The 16299-nt window shown below is 36.8% G+C and overlaps 1 long non-coding RNA gene across 2 annotated transcripts in view; it reads right to left on the bottom strand.

Annotated features, from left to right (window-relative positions):
* Positions 1-9433: 9433 nt before the first annotated feature.
* The window catches only part of LOC140151175 (uncharacterized), a 31489-nt gene continuing 24623 nt past the window's right edge, over positions 9434-16299 (bottom strand). For both annotated transcript variants that reach the window (XR_011858913.1, XR_011858909.1), the window contains exons 4-5: positions 12803-12895; positions 9434-12146 (exon numbers count right to left, since the gene is read on the bottom strand). This is a non-coding gene — a long non-coding RNA (uncharacterized lncRNA). The remainder of the gene's footprint in view (positions 12147-12802; positions 12896-16299) is intronic.

The raw sequence follows: 16299 nt of genomic DNA, 5'->3' as shown, positions 1-16299 counted from the left end.
ATCAAGTATAATATAAAGAAGAAAAGTTTGAACTATTTCTTACAACTTTTGGTTGGAGCTGTGTAGCCTGCAGCTGGCATCCACCAACCTTCAAAGCACAATGCGTTATTCATGTTATTAGTCTCTGATAACTCACCACTGCCAGAATTACAGTCACATGATTTGATATGGTAAAATATGGTTGCTTAAATAGTTTTAGTCTTGTCTATTTTGATATTGTAATTATTGCATGTAATTTGCCATGTGGGCCAGGATATGTCAATAAAATCAATCATCATCAAATTCATTTTTATGATGTTAAACTCTGTGAACTTGTTTTAAATCTGCTAACTCTTGTTATTAAATCTGTAAAACAAAGTTTGGGACTGTGCAATAATCATCATGAGCCTTGGGGAGGGTAAAATTGGAGGGGCACACACTTTTTTGGCCAGCTGAAAGGGGGCGCAAGCAAATTTTGGCAAGCCGTGAAGATTTTTGTTTTATCACACATTCATTAAATGCTCTAAACAGTACAGAAACACTTAAATATCCTAAATGTATTTATCTGGACCATTTGGAGGTTTGCAAATTGGGACCCCAAAAATTTGGCATTTGCAAGGGGGTGCACCTGATTTTTGGTGCAAGAGGGAGCAAGTGATTTTTGGCATGCTGAAGGGGGGGCATTCTTTTATGCACCATTTGGAAATTCCCCAGCTCATTATTGCACAGCCCTTTGGGAACTCAATATTTCATGTATTTCATGTATGTCGTCCTTTACACCTTTACCCCTTTAATTTTTTTAATTTTTTTTTGTGCATTTTTGTACAAATGTTTACACATCAGCCAAATATAATGTTTTTATAGTCCACCAAAAACAAAAGTTTGAAAAAAAAACAGGGGTCAGTGGGTAAACTTTTGAAAAAAGGGTCATGCGGGTAAAAAAATTGGGTCACAGTCGGGTAGAACGTAGAAAATAATGGGTTATTGGGCAAGTTCGCCAAAACAGGGTATAGACCTATAATAGCAGTAGCGTAGTACGCAGGGGGGTGGGGCGTCCTTTCCTGTCTGCAGTCGGGGTCAAGTTGGCAGAGGCATTATACGTGCGTCATCGTGGGGTCACCGATCATGACGGGGAGGTATCGGGCTAAGGCGGGGGGCACAAGCTTTGGGTCTTTCAAATCGGTGCCCATATGACGCGATGACACTACGCCAATGCTAGTATAGTAGGAGTGGGTCAAAATGCTGCACCCTAGTCGTATAGGCCAAAATGTGGTAGGTGCATTGCCCCTGAGATGTTTGTTGATATCATGGACTACACAAAATGATAACAAGTAAACGTGCAGCTCCCCCACACACACAAAGTGGTACAGGTCTCTCACCCACCGCGATGTCATAATGCAATAAAATTCGGCAAAAATTATTACGAAATTGAGACTGAAAAAATGGGGCTGCACTCACCCCCACCCCCACTCAAAAAAAGAAAATAGGCCTACCCCTGTGCTGAAAAAATAGGTGTAAATTTAACGATTCACAATAAAGACTCTTTATTTCAGTTGCAGTTTTTTTAGCAGTTGGGGTGGGGTCGCCGGGAGAAAGCTACCTGTAGCCCAGTGGCGTAGAGCCCGCCTCCCCCTGAAGTACCCATACCCGTGGGACACTACTCGCCCTGATATTTTAGATTTTTTGGCATTTTTGTGCTCTTTAGCCTTTCCAATCAATTGTCAAATTCCGCTCGCCCATAAAAGTTCCCTTTCCTCCCCAGTGGCGTGCGCGGCACATTGAAAGTGGGGGTGGGGGAGGTTGTGTTCAGTTCCCCCGAATGGAGTCTGATTAGGAGTGTAAACGAGCGGAATGACTGATTTCCCCCGAATGACCAACAAAAGTGGGAGGCATGTGCCCCCTGCCCCCCCCCTTTGCGCACGCCACTGCCTCCCTCCCCTAGCTCTCAAAAAGTGACACTTCCATCATTGGAATGTCCCCAGTGGCGTGCGCAGCACATTGAAGTGGGGAAAACGACTGATTTCCCCCAAATGACCAACAAAGGTGGGGCCCCCCTGGTTTCCACTGAAAACCCACCAATCGATATAGTGATACAAACCAAACTCGCTGAAAAGGTACACCCCAAAACCATGACACATCCCCGTGCCACCTTCAGCGAGCCGGGGGCTCATTTCCTCCCCTCTCCACGGGAAGTGCACGGTGTACCCACAACCCACGCATGGACATCACTCATCATGGGGGACATTCCCTTTTCCCTCTCCCCACACACAACTTTTGGCAAACTGAGCTATTTTTTTAAAATAAGACACTAATATACCTATAGATAATGACCCCACCCCTACCCACACTATCGGAGACAGATATTAACGCCGCTGCCTGATCATGCTAATTTGGTTCACTCTATGTGACTATTATAAGATACGACGCGCGCCATGGAAATGTTATAATCAAGTCAACCCACCTTGTCCTTGAACTTCGACGTTTTAAAATACCCAGGTATGCTGACCAGGCGTATGATCGATGTAACCATTCACATTTCAGCACGCTAAACCCTAAATTTAACGTAACCTTAATTTATAAAATAGGTACCAAATTACCACAAAATCTGAGTAGGAACTTCATATACCGTAAGACCACTTAAATTGGCTAAAATGACACCACAGAACGGCTTTTTTGTTTGGCTCCATATCTCACTTTAAAGCTGTTTAAACCTCAGCAATCGTCGAATTTGGGTGTTAGGCATATTGGACGATAACCCTGCAACCTTTTGTACTTAAAATTATATTTCCATTGTGCTTAAATTTAAATTTTGAACGCTGTTTTGGGCATTTTGCGCATGCGCGAACTGTTTTTGGACATATTACAGCTTTATTACGTAACAATTCACATCTGCACCCATGTAAAGTAACTTCCACGGATTATCACATCTATCTAGAACCAAACTATGAAGATTGTGTAAAAATCTATCAAAACATATTTTAGCTGTAGTGTCTTGTATAAAAATCGATAAGAACCAGTTTTTTAAGCAATTTTGGCTCATTTTACAAATTTCTTGATTTGATTGGTTATCGATTCCAAATTGATTTAGAAAATTATAAAATGGTCTCTGAGGAACATTTGAACCTTCAAACCCGACGAACAGGCGGTTTAAACAGCTTTTTAGGGGGGTAAAAGTTACCAAGAAAAATAGCGCCCTCTATATTAAACGCAATTCAACTTGGCTGTTGTTACTGCATTGATAACACTGTAAAAAGATAGTTTGTTTTTTATTGCTGTTTCTTGTTTTATGAAAATGTTGACTCTTTGTTACTACCATTATACATCAGAAAAACTAATAAAAGTGCTAGAGACAATGGGAGGGAGAATTTTAGCTCACACGGTACGGTACGCTTAGTCGACCAAAATCAATTTATAAATTGAAGATCACTTATTTTAAGTAGGCCTAATCAGCGAAGATGGGTCCCTTAATACTCATTGTGTTGATAACTTTACTCTGATATAACGTTTAAGTTAATTAACTACCTAAAACTAGTACATTATACTATTGGAAGAGCTTTATAGGCCTTTCTTCGGAAGGGGGGAGGGGTCCCAAATTTTTTACAAAAATGCGTCAATAAAATTGTGATCCCCCTATTTCGGCAACAAATATTTTATGACCCCCACCACCGATAGGGGTTCTATATAGGGGGCCCGGGTAGAAACTTTCAAAATTTGACGAAAATGGTCAAATGGGCGATAAAAAAAGGCCCCAAATTAAATATCAACGGCCAGCATCCTAGGTCGGAGGAGGGGGGGGGGGCTAATCGTCCAAAATGTTCATACAGAAACAAGCGTGGCGTAGCTTTCAAGAGAATGTTTTCAAGAGGGAGGGGGGGGGGGCAAGGTGACTTAGCTGGTGGGGGTGGGGAAATTCAGTGCCACTGCCAGCATCCCATAGGAGCAAGATGTTCCACAGAGGGAGGCTCCAACCAGTGACGGCGCTAGGGGGGAAGGGAGGGGGCAACCCCCCCACTTTTGAGGCAAACCCCAAAAATTACCTAGATTTCTAGGCCTTTTTGCGTCAATTTTGCACAAAATTTATCGATTCCCCCCATGAAATTCACTTTGCCCCCCTCCAAAAAATAATCCTGGTGCCATCACTGGCCCCAACGCTACCGTCGCCACTGTCGTACCCCCAGCATAATTAGGCCCTTGAAACACAATTTGATGAAGTTTGAAATCTGACCCCATGTAAAGTTTAATGACCTGTCACCCACCCATGGGACAATATTTTGTTTTTGGAACAACAAAATTTTTGTAAAAATACAAAGAAATAGGCTAGAAAATAACACCTCAAAAGAAATAAGTCCCCCTCTGAACATGTCGTCATAACATCGTAAGGTTTCGTTTTGTACCAACAAAACTAACTTTGAAATAATCATATGTCTGTTTACTAAGTGCTGTGTGAAAATGAGAGATTTCCATGACTTCAGGGCTGAATGAGCCTAAATTGAAGACAAAAAGTGCCCTTTCCAAAAGTCACAAAGTAGGCATGCTTGTTAACTGCAAGGCGTATTGGGAATGGAACTGACCATCTTACAACTCACTGTGCTGAACTCTGCACCAAGGGGATTTGCATGGCTGAATGATCAAGAATCGATTCACATTACAGTAAATGTTCACTTGATGAGGATTTTAAACTGCACTCAAACACATGGGGTTTTCCATTAGTAACAAGCCATGAATCAACTTTTGTAACAAGCATAGGCCTACTTTGTGACTTTTGAAAAGGGCAGTTTTTGCCTTCAATTTAGGCTCATTCAGCCCTGAAGTCATGGAAATCTCTCATTTTCACACAGCACTTAGTAAACAGTCATATAATTATTTCAAAGTTAGTTTTGTGGGTACAAAATGAAACCTTACGATGTTATGACGACATGTTCAGAGGGGGACTTATTTCTTTTTAGGTGTTTACATCATTCAGGTGCATGGGAAGCCACCCTTTCAACCCCACTACCTCTTTACATGCATCTCTCCTACATGCAGCGCCTACACCTATATACCTCCAGGGCAGTAGACAAATGATGAAAGTTAATAAATCCAAAGGATTTAATTTTAAATCTTTGAAGGACTGTACTTGTTAGGGAAAAATTAAATTGAAGTGGTTTTAAAGGGCACTTCGTGATCCACAACCTCATCCCCCACTTTTCTCAAAAAAAGTTGAGATTTTTATATCACTGGAAACCTCTGGCTACATAATGTTTATGTACAAAATATTTCTTGCAGATTAATTCGTTTAGCAAAGATATCGTGAAATTTGAATTTCGTTCTGGTGCACCAGAACGAAATTACAACGTATTGTCTATGGAGCAGTGTAATACACATAATCATGCATAACTCAAATAAGCGCAATATCGGAATCAACTGAAATTTTGGGAATTTGCTTTTTTCGTGGATATGTACTGAAAAATGTCATAAAAAGAGGATGCTAGGATCACGAAATACTCCTTTAAAGTTATTCTTTAATAAGATTTTAAAAACTTAATCTAAGAGTGATTAAAAATTAATTATCAAATCCTATGGATTCATTTTTAAATCGTTATAAATTAATACTTAACCGTTTCCAGTTAAATAATGTAGTCAATAACATATTGGATTAATCCATCTTGATATTACACCAACATCCATAATACCAAGAAACAATAAAACAAAAGGAAAGAGTAAATTTCAAATTTTAATAAACTTTATTTCCTATTGAACATTACATGTACAGCGACAATACTTTTTAGTCAGTATAATTGAACATAAATAACAAGCATTCAATCAGATTCAAACATCCATAACAGCACCATACTCAATATATAAAAAATAATTGTAAACATTAGTTTGAAGGCCGATCCCTGCTTCCTGAACCCACAATTGTGAAATATTGAACATTATTTATTTTATTTATTTGTTTCAATCATATTATCCAGGGTAGCCCAATCTGCCAAAATAGCTGGTCTGCTACACCAGAGAAGATGTTTCTTCTCATCTTCTCTGGCTACACATTACAAAACTTTAAAAATCAATAATTATCACCATGCAATTTATATAGTACAGGGTGTCCCATAAAAAATTACCCGGCAAATAAATTTGAAAGAAAGTCGAAAAATAGATATCAGAATCCAAAAATCTAATCGCGAAGAAATGAGCGATTACATAACGCATGTGTTAAATCAGTTCATTTCAAGTTTGCAAGAAAGATCATTCAACACAATGAGCACTAGTGGTTTAAAAACTGTCAATGGGCTTCATAATTTGTTCTATGAAATAGTTTTCGTTCTTTTTAAACCTGTTTTTTGCAAAACATTTAATTAGGTTTTGTTCAAATTTGAACACCTGCACGATATTGAAAATGAAAGCTTGCATGTAAGATGATGCTCGGTATTTGTAAATATCTTTTTTTGTTAATTTTGATATAAATGTTGCATAAAGAATTAGGCCTACTACATTAAGAATTCCAGCTGGCTTAAAAATTTCACACACACATTAATGTTTTCGGAATATTTCAAAGAAATTGTAATGCAAAGTTAAGGGAACAAACCAAAAGATTGATGACCCCCTATAAACGAAACTAGTTTCGTTTAGGGGGGAGGGGTAAAAATACTCGATTACGTTTGTACAAAAACATCGGTCTGAAGAATGTGTCATTTCATTATTACGTTTCTGGCAGGGAGGGAGGGGGTCGGCTGAGAAACGAAACTAGTTACGTTTATAGGACATCATCGATCTTTTGGTTTGTTCCCTAAAATCTGTTAAAACTTCAACATTAATGTTGCTTGGATCAAAAATCACACATAAAACTGTAAGCACTTGATCATTGTCATTCTTGGCTCAAATGTTCTTTGTAAAGTATATTTGCACAGCCTAAAGAATTAAAGTTGGAGAGCTTCCAATCGCAGAAATCACAGTTTTCTCGGATGTTATTTATCTTCAGTGAAATCATGAATGACATAAAACCGTCAGATTTAAATAGGTAATGTAGACTAAATTTAATGAGATACATAAGCTTTAGGAAGCTGTGAGCGAGTATGAAAAAAAAGCCTGTTGATCAAACTTGGAATGAACTGCGTTGATGCGAACATTATGTAATCATTCATTTCTCCGGAACCAGTCAATCGAATCAAATAAAATTTAGGTAAGTGATGCACAACAAAATAGGCTATGCACTACATTTTGAATTTTTTGATTCTGATGTCTATTTCTTGACTTACGTTCAATTCTATTCACTCTGTATTTTTTTCTGGGACACCCTGTATATACAAATATTAGATACAAATTAAAAAACACAAATAAATACAATTTTCAAAGTAAGTAAAAACACAAGTACCGTGGTACATGCTCATAATTTTTAGACTTAAAGGCCCATTCAATGATTTGCTCATCCGCACAATCGTAAAAATCATCAACATTAAGATTTTTATACCTTTGTCATTGTCATAAATGTGCTAACATATCCTGCTAGTGGTTCAGCCGAAAGCCGTGTACAAAATAAAGCATTCACATGTTATTTGTAATTTATATACTGTCAGTATATAAATTAGCTACATGTATTTGAATGGGGCTTTAACTTTGTCAATACTACCATTTTTTTCGGGGTTTTTTTTGCCAAATTTTTCATTTCAAAAATACCAAATGACAATTTGAATGACTTATCCTTCACTTTTAAGCAATTTATAAACAAAACTTTTAATTTTTTTACACTTGCACTGGGATCACTAAATGGGTCTTTAAATAATTGTTTGAAAGTCTGCACATTTGTTGGACTTCTTACTTCATTACTCAGCTTATTCCAAACTTCAACCCCACTGTACGAAAAAGATGATTAAAAGTATCCAGTATCATTTTTAACTATTTGTGCAAGGCGGTAGAGCCAAGAAATTTGTCTCAGCTTATAAGCTAGTTTAGACATTTAAACATTAACAGTGATTAGAAATGCATTCCCCGATTTGGAAGTGATTTCCACCCTATTATAAGAAACATTATTTCAAAAGAAGTAAGGTGATTGGCACACAATATTTATTCTTGCACATCCCTTCTGTAAAACATTTCATTTACGCATATCTTCACTGAAGCGACCAAACCACACTACAATACACACATACTACAACTACAAATGTAACTACACTACAATAAATATTAAGAGTTTGTACGTCATGAAATGTTTTAAGACGTCTCAATAGTCTTATTTAACAAAGTATCTTCTGTATTACTGAGTTAACATGATTTACATCAGAGACAATACTCTTAAAATTATACTCTTTTAGTTAAGCTGCTAATCCAAATAATGGAGGCATTTTGGATTTTACCCTAAAGGTCACGAAAGGTAATACAGGGATAAAAAATTAAATTTCTCCGATCATGTTGAATAAATCCCAATTATTTGTCTGATCACAAGGATTTCAAAAATGTATATTTTGTGTTATATCCTTCATTCATAGATTATTGTTCATTGATTGGTTAAAAGTGTGTCACGTGATCAAAAATAAACACACTATTCTGTGAGGAAGTGCAAAAAGTACTATTTACGTCCGTAAATAGTACATCCAAGCCGTAAATAGTATTTCTGAATAGTTACTATATACGGATAGCAGCATACCCACGCCGCAGTCCATAAAGCATAACAATAACATTGAACGTCGACATTGACTATAAGAGTATTTTGTCACTGCCGAGAAACGACAACACAAAAATGGCGAAATATAAATCAAGCTGGAGTGGGCTGCTACTGCTGAAGAAGATCACAATTTCAGCTGTTTAATTTGAATTGTTACCAGTTCTAGCGCAGGATATTTACTGAATTCATACCACAGACCAACACAGTCAGATTCAGAGCGACACTGACACGGTAAGCTTAAAAACAAACACTGACAGTGCGAGACCAGTCTCGGACCGCCTAGGCCATGCATGCATGAAGGTAGCTGGCCTAGTACCGTGCGTATGGAGGTCTATCCCGATTGCACGATGGCCTTGAGTTTACACATGTAAATCTTTTTACATGTAACAACTTGAACAAATAAACGCTGACAGGGACTACGAGTACAACCACTAACACATGAACACGACAGTGCGAGTTTTTGAACCGCCTAAACCGGACTGCCGTGCATAGGCCCTACCTAGGCCTATCTTGAAGCACGGTGGAGTTTTAACCAATCAATGAACAAAAAATCTATGAATGAAGGATATAAAACAAATATATACTGCCTTCATTCGAGGTTCTGGTTAAAACTATGGTCCCTCGCTGAGATCAATAGTACTATTTTCCTTGAGGCTGCGCCCTCAGGAAAATAGTACTATTGATCACACCTCGGGCCCATAGTTTTAACCAGAACCTCTCATGGCAGTATATATTTGTATACTATCTACAACTTATCGTTACCGAGTTATTGTACAAAAAGCCTCATTTTGGTCAAAATTGAACATTTTAGTTGTACAGAAATTCAAAATTGCTCTGATTTGGAGGAAAATGGTGGCAAGTTGTGTGTTTAGCTGACACAAATCATAAAAAGAATAGTTTTGCACATCTACGGTGATAACCTAATAAGGTACAAGGGAAAAACAGCCAAAAGGCCATGAACATTGGCTACTGTTCATCGATAATGTATTTGCATAACAAGTAAAGAGTACATTTTAGATGGCAAGTACTATACCGTTTCATGATTCGCATGTCAAGACAAACATTTTGGCACCATTTTCACCAAAATCAGAGCAAGGTGAAATTTTTGCCCCTGTACAACTAAAAAATTAATGTGTTGTTTATACCTAAAAAAGAGGTTTTTGTATAATAATTCGATAACGATAGGTCGTAGATAGCACAAACTATACATTTTTTAAATCCTTGCGATCAGATGAATAATTTGGTGTACCATTTAACAAGATTTGAGAAATATTTAATTTTTACCCCTGTATGACCTTTCGTGACCTCAGGCCTTTACAGATATAAAATATTCATAAGCCCTCTATTACTCAGAGCAAAATTAAGGTTGCAGTCAAATTTCTTTAGAAGTTATGGCTACTTTTAGATTTGACATTTTTCTCAGTTCAAGTCACTTTTAGGTTAAAGGTTAAACAGATAAAGGAGACTCTAATGATTAATTCTATCCCAGCTGGCACCTTTGTCCAAAAATGATGCACGGAACTCTATGTAGCCAGAAAGTGGCTTCTCTACTATAGAGTTACACACATGGTAACATTGAGTCAGACCTATCCAATAATTACATTTTCTTATGTCAAAATACAACACGAACATTCTACTTCCATACGAACACTACTGTCGGTGCACTATTAAAATCTTGTGTTTTACATAAAAAAAATACACTGACATTCCACTGATCAGCCAAACACTGGCTCTGTAGGCCTACTATCAAAAACTTGTACCTTACCAAAACAAATTACTGAAATAAATTTACCGGAAGAATTACTATTTCATTGATGTATTTTGTTTTCCTTCTGTAAATTTGTTATGGTATATACAAACATAAAAGGTTTTGATAGTACTGTGATAAAAAACAGAGCATCATAATTACAAGGCACTTCTTGAACCACAAGTCTAGCCTGCTTTCATGATTACTTTTGGTAGCAGAAGTAAATGAAGCTGCAACAATCTATGGCAATTTCCCCCAAATGACCCCAAAATGCCTGTGACATTTTTTTACAGTGGTCGTTCCAACCAAATTTCATGAACCTACAATAATATATATATGGCAATTTGACCCCAGATTACCTCGATTGACCCCAAAATGACCTTAACATTTTTTGTCTTGCTACAGTGGATTGACCGTGACATTTTTTGTCTTGCTACAGTGGATTGACCGTGACATTTTTTGTCTTGCTACAGTGGATGTTCATGAACCTACAATTTATGTTGATTTGACCCCAAATGACCTTGACATTTTTTGTCTTGCTACAGTGGTTGACTGGTCCTTCCCACTAAATTTCATGACCTTGTAACAATCTATGGCAATTTGACCCTGAATGACCCCAAAATGACCTTGACATTTGGTACACTCACCGGAGCCCTTTCACTGGTTCAACCAGACAACCTCCTGACCCCCCCTCGGAACCATGGGGGCGGCACAACATCTTCCTGTTTGACGTCATCAACATCTGTCATCGGAGGTGTCCTAGTACTACATTACTAGCAAAAACAATCTTCATAGCAATAACATCCGCTGAAGACACAAGTTGACCCAGTGAAAGCGCTCTGGTGAGTGTACCAAATTTGAGTATCGTAGAAGTATAATTTTGCTTTCAATTTACATTTACCGCTATGAATACAGTAAGCCAAAAAATTAAGGTACCAGTTATATTCACCCCCTGTATATCCTAAACAAAGACAGATATGTCAGAAGTGGAACCAGCAGTCAATGGCTGCATCTTTTAGCTCGAATTTAAGACCTCATTCGTTGAAATTGTTCAAGAAATAAAGACACGGCGATCCCGAAACCCAAGGAAGATACCAATTTAAAAAGTTGCAGTTTGCTGTGTTAAATGCCCTATTGATTTGTACACAGAGTGTTCGTGAACAAGAGAACCAGCGCTGGGCTTCCCTCACATTAAAACTAGCGTCGTGCTTTCATTGATTAGAACACAAAAGTGCAACTTTTGATTTAGTTTCTTCAGTAGGTTTTTAGATCACCGTTTCTTTAATTCTCAACCAATTTCAACACACAAGGTCTTAAATCAGAGCTAAAGATTACAGGTATTAACTGCTTGTTTTAATTTTGACATATTTGTTTTAATTTAGGATATACAGGGGTGAACATAACTGGTACCTTAATTCTTTGGCTTACTGTATACATCATTATACAAAAATATATAGTTTTATATACTTTGGAAATACAAGTCAGAAATAATGATGCTCAAAAAGGTCCATGTTCTCTCCCATTACTCTGGCCTTTACATGCTGAAAAAGTCCAGAGGAGTTCATCAAGACCTGTGGATAGTTTAAAACACCACCAAAGACAAAAAATGGCTTTGAAAAACTTATAAAACACCTCTGCAATTGTTGATTCTCCACTCACTGGTATGCGATCAGAAAGAGCTGTATGCTGTGTTTTCTTCTCAGTCTGCAGTGCCAAAATGAGTAGCTGTCTGTTAACCCTTCTCCTTCTGGTTTTGATGGCTGCTTCTACATCTGTCCTCTCCTATTAAAATGGAAAGAGTGGGGAAATGCAAGCAGTAAGTAATTGAGCCCAATGACATTCTTCTTTCATAAGCATGTTTGAAAAAGGTTAATCATCATGAACTACAAAAGCCCTTATATTTTGCACCTTAATTATTTTGATCCAAGCATTTATTAAATGTCTTTACACAACCCTTTACTGAAGGGGTGGTCTCGGGGAGTGAATGGGTGAGGGTGGTGGTGGTCTTAATGCCCTTTACAGCCAATTATGGGTTCTGGAACAACCTCATGGAGATTATTTTCTGTGTGGAGATGCAAAACAATGCTCCATAATGATAAGATTAACACACAACAATAGAAATTGAAAATTGAATACTGTTAATTGATTGCAGCAATAAATTAAAAGTCTCCTGTGGTCTACCCTGTTTTCGGTCTTTTTAACGTGTGTATAAGACAAATAACCTAAAGCCCCAAAGTAATGCTCGGGTGTGGTTTTGAACCCCGCCCCTCTTGTGCTAGACATACAGACAGCCACAACTTAGACAGCCAAGCTGTAGAAATGTGATTTTATATCTAATTTGCATTTACAATTTACATTTTAAAAGTTCTGAAGGTGGCTTGGCCCCCTCCAAAGGATTTTTACAAAGAACACACTGAGTAGGAGTAGATAACATCTACCTTTTCTTCAATATCTCTTTATTGGATATTGTTGCTGTTCCGACATCCTTTAGTCCATGCTGGCTGCAAAGTCACTTGTGAATAGAAATATTCCTAACAATAAAAAATAAAAAATAAACTGATTCAACATGATTTTGTTTTGGTAAGATCATAAAACAACCAACTCAGTAAAATACTTTGGTAATATGTATTACTCTTGACCAGAGCCCATTCAGGTAACCCTGTTGAAATTCACACTCAATGTATGGAAGATTAAGGTTATGTCTTCCATAGCGCCTGTATGGATTTCAACTGGAATAGCCCAATACAGGGACACACCACTAAATCAAGTTACTATTCTGTTATGTGTTGAAAGGTACCTAAAGAATTAATCATTTTGTCATGGTTACAACATCATCATCATTGATCATTCAAAATACAATTTTTCTAAAGGTTTATGATATATTCTACCCTAAAACCACCAATTTTTTGGTAGTTGAGATCGATTAGCTGGCTTGATTTTCGCAGTGGTGCATCGAACATGATGTAAACCATACCAAACACTGCAGTACAGTGCCTCCATGTTGTGACATCATGAATGGAACCAAAAACCTTCCTAAAATTTCAGAATTGTAATATTTTTGAATATTTTTATAGTTAGATACTGAGAAAAACATCCACAGAACACAACTATTACAAACCAATGGGAACATCAGCCTTCATTCCAAACTTGTTTTTTCTTCATTAAAACAGGTATGGTCAGCAAATAGAAACACTGGTTGTTTTTTCTTCAGTCAGATAGGGTTGGACCTGATTTTTGATCTCTTAATGGGGGCAAAACAAGTTTTAAAACATCATTTTATATGATCTGCAGGCTTTCTTAACATATGAACATAAATTATCTTGACCATTAAAAGTTATGTGGTTCAAGTTTAAGTATGACATCATGCTGATTCAAATCATCAGCATATGCCTTGCTACCTGCTACCTACTGAAGATAGCAACATTGAAATAGCAATGTACTATATAGGCTACAAATCATTGTATGGGCATGGACTGTCATCCTATCTGGACCTATTTTTAAATACTCAAAACCATTATAATTTTTGAAGGTGCCATCCCACACCCAGTATTCCTTTTTAAAAGCCTTTCTTGTTCAGAGTTTGTTTCTTAAATTATTCTTACTTTCAGCTTGTTGAACAAAGCTTCAGGGATTTCAATCCTGGGAGGAGATTACAGTTCATATTATGATCTGTTGCTTAGCTGTAAACTTGACTCCCTGATTGATAGGAGGGTGGATAGCACTGTTGTAGCTTTCCTGAAGGGTTGCCTAAAATTGAGCGAACACAGGACCAAACACTTTCTGCTGAGTCCCATTCCATATTTTGTTGATATTTTAAACCGGGTAATTTTCTCTTGAGATTGTTCTTCAGTGCCATGAATGCCTTTTCGCCAGCCCATTCGGGGCTGGATCTGTTTCAGGTTTGGGGTCAGTTTACTCAAGAGATTATATTTTAGTGGTATTGGAATGATTTTTTTTTTTACTTTTTGTGGTTAAATTTTTTTTAAATATTTTAATTCGATTTGTTAGGAAAAGTAAGTATGTTTTGCCGTTTCAACGAACTAAAACGCAGTGAGTATTACCAAAGTTATGTTTGAATTAATATGACTTTAAAAGTTTTAGGTATAGGCCTAAAATGTAACAATAATAGTTAATATACAGCATCATATGGTCAGCAGAAGAAAAGTATGTCATTTCAGTGTCTTTGACCCGGTGTCCTTGACCACTGAACAGCGTGATATCACAGATGTGGTGATATCATGTTGATAACAGATCTAAGAATCAAAATCTTCATCATATGGACCATATTGATGTCAAAGTAATTATCTATCCTATCCTGTGTCGTTTTATGGATAAAAATGACTCAAAATGCTATTGATGAAATAGTTGCTATCATGAACATCAGTTTTGCCTTTTCAGCGGAAAAATCCGATGCAAAATAAAGTTTTTAGGGCCTAGCTATAATATGGGCATAATTTATGCATGTAGGCCTATAGTATTGAACAATGTACCCATTTGACATGCACTTATAGATAAATAAATTGTCTTACTTTATTAATTTAATAACTTCTATGTTATAAATAAAATGACACATAACGTAAGTGAAGCTACTTTCTATCTTTTTATTTGATTCATAAACTTACAGTCAAAACACACAAGAGTGAAGATTGCAGTGAGTAATCAGTCCTTTATAAATGTTCTTGCCACCATCTATCATATAGTAAACTATACATTGCGAATTAATATCAAATTATTTTAAAATAAAAATGTACATGTAAGGTGAGTTTATATTATGTTATATGGCGAATTTAAGGAGTATTTCGTGATCCTAGCATCCTCTTTTTATGACATTGTTCAGTAGATATCCACAAAAAAAGCTTATTCTAAAAATTTCAGTTGATTCGATTTTGCCTTTACGAGTTATGCATGGTTATGTGTACACAATGTGTTGCAATTTTGTTCTGGTATACCAGAACGAAATTCAAATTTCACGATTACTTTGCTAACGAATTAATCTGCAAGAAATATTTTGTACATAAACATTATGTAGCCAGAGGTTTCCAGTGATATAAAAATCTCAACTTTTTTGAGAAAAGTTAGGGGATGATGCTGTGGATCACGAAATGCCCTTTTAACTAAAACCTGCAGTCAGTGCAGTGTAGTATTTGTGACGTGGTATATCGAAAGCAGACACTTTTGGGCAGGATCGTAAATGGAGAAATAGCCAAAAATCTACCGGGTGATTTTTTCACGATTTGGGTTTATGATGTTATTAATGTTTAAAATATTGTCTGATCGTTTCAGACCGGACTATAACTGGCATGTTGTATTTTTGAGACATTTTTCAAGGTAATTCCTATACTCTCAACATTGTCAATAATATTTTTAAAGGCAGCTTATCTATTATTAATATTAAAGGCCCATTCAGTGATTTGCTCATCCGGACGATCGTAAAAATCATCAAAATTTTGGTACCGTACCTTTGTTATTTACATAGATGTGCTAAGTCTGCGAATGGTTCAGCCAAAAGCCGTGTAGGCCTATTTAAGACAAAATAAGACATTTTACACGAATCTGTATTTTTAGATACTGACAGTATCTAAAATTAGCTACAAGTATTTGAATGGCGGGGCTTGAACTTCGTCAGTACTGCTGTTTTCTTCATTTTTTGCCAAATTTGGCATTTCAAAAATACCAAATGACAATTTGAATGACTTAGGCCTATCCTTCTCTTTTAAGCAATTTATATTTTTAAAGGCAGCTTATCTATTATTAATATTAAAGGCCCATTCAGTGATTTGCTCATCCGGACGATCGTAAAAATCATCAAAATTTTGGTACCGTGCCTTTGTTATTACATAGATGTGCTAAGTCTGCGAATGGTTCAGCCAAAAGCCGTGTAGGCCTATTTAAGACAAAATAAGACATTTTACACGAATCTGTATTTTTAGATACT

Source organism: Amphiura filiformis, chromosome 1, assembly GCF_039555335.1.
Source record: "Amphiura filiformis chromosome 1, Afil_fr2py, whole genome shotgun sequence".
Taxonomy (NCBI): Eukaryota; Metazoa; Echinodermata; class Ophiuroidea; order Amphilepidida; family Amphiuridae; genus Amphiura; species Amphiura filiformis.
This window is presented reverse-complemented; position numbering and strand designations above follow the sequence as displayed.